The sequence below is a fragment of the Petaurus breviceps genome, unplaced genomic scaffold (genome assembly GCF_028583685.1).
Source record: "Petaurus breviceps papuanus isolate PSGF00001 unplaced genomic scaffold, PetGlider_PUasm1.0 567, whole genome shotgun sequence".
Taxonomy (NCBI): Eukaryota; Metazoa; Chordata; class Mammalia; order Diprotodontia; family Petauridae; genus Petaurus; species Petaurus breviceps.
In genome coordinates, this window is record NW_027186383.1 from 9,374,769 (window position 1) to 9,380,923 (window position 6,155).

Below are 6,155 nucleotides of genomic sequence, written 5' to 3' on the forward strand. Positions count from 1 at the left end.
AGAGAGAGAGAGAGAGAGAGAGAGAGAGAGAGAGAGAGAAGCATAGACTCTTTAGTGCCCCAGCTCCCAGATTCTTCTCCTAGAGCAGTTCTGAGTGAAGAATGGAATTCAAATGGGAGCAACCTGGGCTTGGGAGTCAAGATGGGGCTGTACCAAGAGCCCAGGAAGGGAATGACTGCAGCCTTGTGAGAAGGAAGACTTCCATTCTGTGGCCCATCATCTGGAAATGTTGGCCCTGGGAGCTGAGCTCCCCATCAAGCACATTGAATGAAGAGGAGATTAGTAGTTAGGGGTAACTGGAAATAGGAACCATTCCAGATCTCAGCTTCCAATGAAGGTCAGAGCTACCCCCTGGGGCCATTCAGTCATTGCTCAGAAAGACTGAGTCTTCCCTTTAGTGTCCAGGAATCGAGCCAACCTTTTATGAAGAGCTTAAGTGAGCCATTTATTCATTTCCTCAGGGAAATTAGGGGCTCCTCTCTACCCTGCCCCCAGTCTATAAGGAAGACACATAGGTTAGAATCCCAATTCAGCTCTTGATTCCTTTCTGAGAAGACATGGTCTCATGGAAGGGTGTGCAACTTCTGCCAAGACATTTCAATGCTCTGTGTTTCCCATTTAGCAAATGAAATGATGCCAACTTCCACCTCCTAAAGCTGTCTCAAGGGGAAGAGTGTGTGCCAGGACTGGTTTAGAGACCAAGCTATTTCACCAGACACAAAAATGGCTTGAGTGAAACTGACCCTGGCCAGTTTGGGGGGTTTTGTTGTTTTGGCGTTAAATTTTTATGGCTGATGTCTCTTGCTTTTATGTTACCCTCATCTCCCATGAGAAGCAAGGTGGCATAGTGGATGGAGAGCTGGCTTCTGGACCAGGGAAACCTGAGCTCAAGACCTGTCTTTGACCATATAGGTTCCATGACCCTGGGCAAGTCACTGGATGCCTGAGGCAACACTGACAGATAAGATGGCGGTGGGGCCCATACTTAGCCACCTGCCAAGTTGGGTGGAGGCAGTTTCCTTGTCTGACTGTTCCCTCTTTCAGGGAAATCATGTAAATCTAGACCTTATCCCTGTCATTTCCAAATTTATTCTTCCTTGCTCCTGGAGAGCCATTCCTTATCATAGAATAAAAAAGAAAAAAAAATTTCGCAAAACTAAGCAGCGCCTCAAGCATGCCTGACATTTCCCAGGGCATTACATGCTCATAGCCCTCCCACTCTGTGAAGAATGGAAAGGCCCTCCTCAGGGTCTTCTTTAGGGTCAAGTTTTCAAGTTCTCAGCTTTAAATGTGGATGATGATGCTTCTGAGACTGCCCTGGAGGTGCTGGGAGGTAGATATTTCCAGGGAGCTCTCTCCTTCCCTTTCCTTTGATCTGTCTCTAGTAGGGGAGACTTGTCTACAAGATGGCTCTAGGCTCTTTTACTTTGTTTAAAATTGTCTTTTTTTAATCAGTCTTGCTAGATAGATTCCTTCCCTCTTCTCCCAATGAATCTTCCTTTGTAACAAAGGTGGAGGGGGGGAAGTTAGACAAAACGAACTGATTTATTGATTATGTCCAACAATGTATACAATATTCCATACCCATAGACCCCCCCATATCTCCAATACTTTCTAGTATTTTCTGTGAAAAGGAGACATTCTTAATTTATGCCTTCAATGACTGCCCGTTGGGTGCTCACTACGGGCAAAAAACTGGGCTGGGAATGGGTTATGGAGATCCAAATTTCCCAGATTCCTGCTGATTCAAGGCTCAGCAATGACCACTAACTAGAGCCTGGGCTCTAGGTTCTACCATTCTTGGGTCTGTGCTTTCTGGAGCCTCTATTTGTAAAGGGTTGGTGGAGGGTGGTGATAACACTTTCATCAGCACCTACCTCTGGGGCTGTTGGTGGGCATGAGACTTTGGGAACGAATAATAATTCAATACCAGAGACACAAGCCGTTACTCATGTTCACATTGCCAACTCATGAAAGCCAACAGCCTCACACCAACTTTCCTGCCCTTGAGCCTTTTCTTCAAACAATAAATTCACCAATGTTGGTGCGCCCATTTTTGCTTCTGAAGAGGTGGCTGCTTGACCTGGGAGGGCCTTCCTTTCTGAGGTTGACCATCTCTGAGATCTTTAAAAATGGGAGGAATTCCTGGATCCCTGAGTGGTCCTCAGTCTGGGATCTGGGAGGGCCAAGCCCTGGGGCCATTATTCTCTTGTTTATTTCATGTTTTTGATATATCCATGTTTAACTTTTTCCTACATGAAACAGCAATCTACTTATTTAATAAAAAAAAATAACACCTTATTTTGTCTTGTCAAAAATATCTGTCATTCATCTGAGTGAGAGTAGTCATGCTGTGTGGTAGTTGGAGAGCCAGCTTCAGTGTCAGGAAGGCCTGGGTTCAAGTCTGTCTCTGACACAGACTGGCTGTGTGACTCTGGGCAAATCATTTAATCTAGGGCCATGGTCAAGTTGATAAGCGTTTATTAAGTGCCTACTATGTACTGATAGGGTGCTGTGCTAAGTGCTGGGAACAACAAACAACACACACACACACACACACCCCTCTGCTCAAGGAGCTCCCATTCTATTAGAAGAGACAACATGCAAACGCCTACACACAACAAATGATAAAGGCAGGATAAAATGGAATCAGCAGCAGCATCAGAGGGAATTGGGAAGGACTGACTCCTTCCTAGAGGGGAGATTTTAGCTGGAACCTGAAGGAACCCAGGAGGTGGAGATAAGGGGAGAGGAGAATGTGTTCTAGGCCTGGGGCAGAGCCAGGGAAAATGCCTGGAGTCAGGAGATGGAGGGAAGAGCTGACAGTGAGCCAGGGTGGCCTCTAGTCTGGCACCCCCTTTTAACACACAAGGAAAGCCTGTCAAGGTTAAATGACTTACCCAAGGTCATCCCTGCCTCTCAATGACCTTCTAGACAGCTCTCCAAAGTAACACATGGAGGGAAGGTGCATCAATGGCGGAAGGAGTTTCCTCACTGAGCACTCCCCAGACCATTGAAATCGCCCTGAAGCAGAAACATTGAGGAGACTTTCGGTTTTTGCTTTGTTTTGTTTGTGCAGGCCTTTTTTCTCTCTTTGTATCCCCTTGGGTTAGGGCAGTGCCTGGAACATAGTAGGCATAGAATGTATTGACTGACTATGTAGCCAGTCCATTCCACAAGCATATATGAAGCACCTACTGTGTGCCCAGGAACTATCTGATAAGGCATCAGAATAGAAAAACATGCATGAAACAGTCCCTGCCCTCAAGGAGAAATAACCAGTGTGCAGCTGAATAAATGCTCATCGGATAGAGAGCAGATATATTTGTAGGGTAGACCAGCTGGAACGAGGAGGGCTGGCTTGGGAGGGTCAGTGGCAGATGCCATGAGGAAGGAAAGTATTCCAGTATTTATTATGCACCTACTGTGTTCCAGGCACTATGTCAGGCCCTGGAAATACAAGAACAATAAAATAAAGCAAAACAGACACTGCCCTCAAAGGAAAGTATTCCTGGGCAAAGGCCCCAGGGCAGGAGATGGAATGGCCCCCAGTGTACCCCGAGCTGGAAGGCAGAGAGGTGGGGAGGCTGTGGAGGGAGTGAGCTGAAGCTAAGGGAGCTCTCCAGACAGGTGAAACGGACCAGAAGGAGCAGAGTAAGGGCAGTGAGGGGGACTTCAAACGAGACCACCGTGGCCAGCGGCCAGCTGGTCCTTCCCCACCTCCCAGGATGCTTGCCTGGGGAGAGGGAGCCTGGAATGAGGCCATGCTGGTTACACAAACATGGCTGCTGGGTCACATCAAAGAGACCGGCTGCTGTGTGCAGCCCCCCTGGACTTGGACACTGTTTCCCAATCCCAGGTGTCCTGGGTCAGTACAGCAGTCACAGGGGCCAGGGAGTGGGGGTGGGGAACAAATCTGGAGCCACAAGAAAGAGGCATCTTAGATGGGAGAAATCTGGCCAATTTATAGGCTTTAAGAAGTAAAGATCTTTCAGGGTGATGCAGTGGACAATGCCTGGCATTTCGAATCAGAGGTGTAACTAAAGTGGGGCCACTGGGACTCTGGCCTAAGGAAGAATTTAAAGAAATAAAAAAATTCACTCAATGAGCATTTATTATGCACCAAGCAGGCCCTTGAGATACAAGGACAATAAAATAAAATAAAATAAAAAAGACTCTGCCCTCAAAGGGTATGAGCTCTACCTTTACAACATCTCTCCAATATGACCCCTGCCCTCCTCTGATACTGCCACCACCCTGGTGCAGGCCCTCATCACCTTACACCTGCACTATTGCAATAGCTTATTGGGGGTGGGGGTGGGGGGTGTCTGCCCCCCTCAAGCCTCTCTCCACTCCAATCCATCCTCTATTCAGTTGCCAAAATGTCCAAGTCTGACCCTGTCTGATCAAATAAGCCCTAACAGGATCAGAATGGGCAGATTCAGGGACCCTAGGAGAATGCACACTGGCAGGGGCAGTGGCAAAGGCAGGCCCAATCATAATCATTTGCCCATCCATCCAGGACTGGTTGGCAGCCACCCCATTGCCACCAATACAGCCCCTAGGATCATTGAACACTGCTCCTCAGGGGGCTTGGAGCACCAAAGGGTGACTCGAGGGCTGGGGGACTTCTTGCTCTCTGGCAACAAGGAAGAGATGAAAGCATCTGTCCATCTTCACAGAAGAAGAGAGGCCGACTCTCAAAGGCCTCTAATCAAGGGCAAAGGTCTGGTGGCTGCCCTTCCATGGAAATGGAACTTTTCCTCTTTCAATGCTGCCTCTCAAGTTCCTTACATCCTCAAAGTCAAAGTTGACCAGCAACCATCCTAAAGTCATTTATGTGAGGGAAGGCCCCTTAGAAAATGGTAATGGCCCAACTACTGCCCGCCCCCTCCCGTGTAAGTTAGGCCAGTTTTTCTTAAAAGTTATTGAAAGCACTCTTCAGCCTTAACTGGTCGGGGTGAATAAAAGCTTCAGCTGTTGGCCTCACTTGCTGGTCACTCAGTAGAAAATAAAACATGAAAGCTTTAGCTTTTCTCTTTGGTTTGGCTAGCAGACCATGATGGGCAAACCAGAGGCAGGGAAGCTCCAAAAAGATGATTCAATCCATGGGGTCCTCAATGAATATCCTTGTTATTTCAGTCTCCTTTTGTGAACAACTGTTGAAAGATGCCATTTTGTTCTAATATTGAACCTGAATTCCCCAAGGACTGGCCCAAGTCAAGCTTAGCCCAGAATACACAGGTACAAAGTGGCAGAACCAAGACCTAAACTCCAATCCTTGGGGTTGAAATGTACATCTCTCCCCCATGCGCCCCAATGACTCTTTTTTTTAGTTACTTGCCCAGGGTCACACAGCTAGTAAGTGTCTAAGGCTGAAGAGGTTACCCATAAAGAGGGTTAGGGTTGCTCTGGAGACCTCAAAATACCAACATGCTGGGTCCTGCCAAATTAATTCCACTCAAGTCTTCTCTCAGTCAAAGAAAAGTTTATTAAAAGTTCACTTGCATTAGACAAAGAGTAAGTTTGTACTAGGTCATTGTATGGCACTCTCACAAACATGAAGACAGGATGGGATCTTATGTACAGAAAGTTGTGGGAAGAATCTAGGGGTGGTCTAGGGGAGGAGTTTGGGGAGGGTCTTCAGGAGGAGTTAATGAGTGATTAAGGGTGGGAAGTCGCTGGAGGCCACCTGGAGACCACAAACAATGGTGGGCTAGGCTAGTTCAAGGAAGGATCAATACTTTGATAGGCTCAAGGGTAGGAAGTCTAGTAACAGAGGCTTGGGGCTCAGCCACAATGTAAGGCTTAATGCCTCATCAAATAAGATGATTTAATCAGAGTTCAAGGTGGGTTCCCAGAGGCTGTACCTGAAGGACTCAAGGAGGGCTTGAGGGGGCTCCCAGAGCCCATACCTCATCAAAACTAGACTTGAAATCAGGGAGATGAGTCTTCCTTATTCTAGGCAAAGCACTCTGTGTACTTTGGAGTCCCCTAGCTGCACACTCCGCTCCCTCAATGACATGGTGATAAGACTTGCAGTGACCTAGGGCATGTTTCCATCTCTTTAAGTCTGATCGTTGAAAGAAAGGAAGGAAGGAAGGAAGGAAGGAAGGAAGGAAGGAAGGAAGGAAGGAAGGAAGGAAGGAAGGAAG

The 6,155-nt window shown here is 47.4% G+C and overlaps 1 protein-coding gene across 1 annotated transcript in view; it reads right to left on the minus strand.

Moving 5' to 3' along the window:
* HES6 (hes family bHLH transcription factor 6) overlaps nt 1–6,155 on the minus strand; it is a 312,570-nt gene that overhangs the window by 216,505 nt on the left and 89,910 nt on the right. The gene's annotated exons all lie outside the window — the stretch shown is intronic.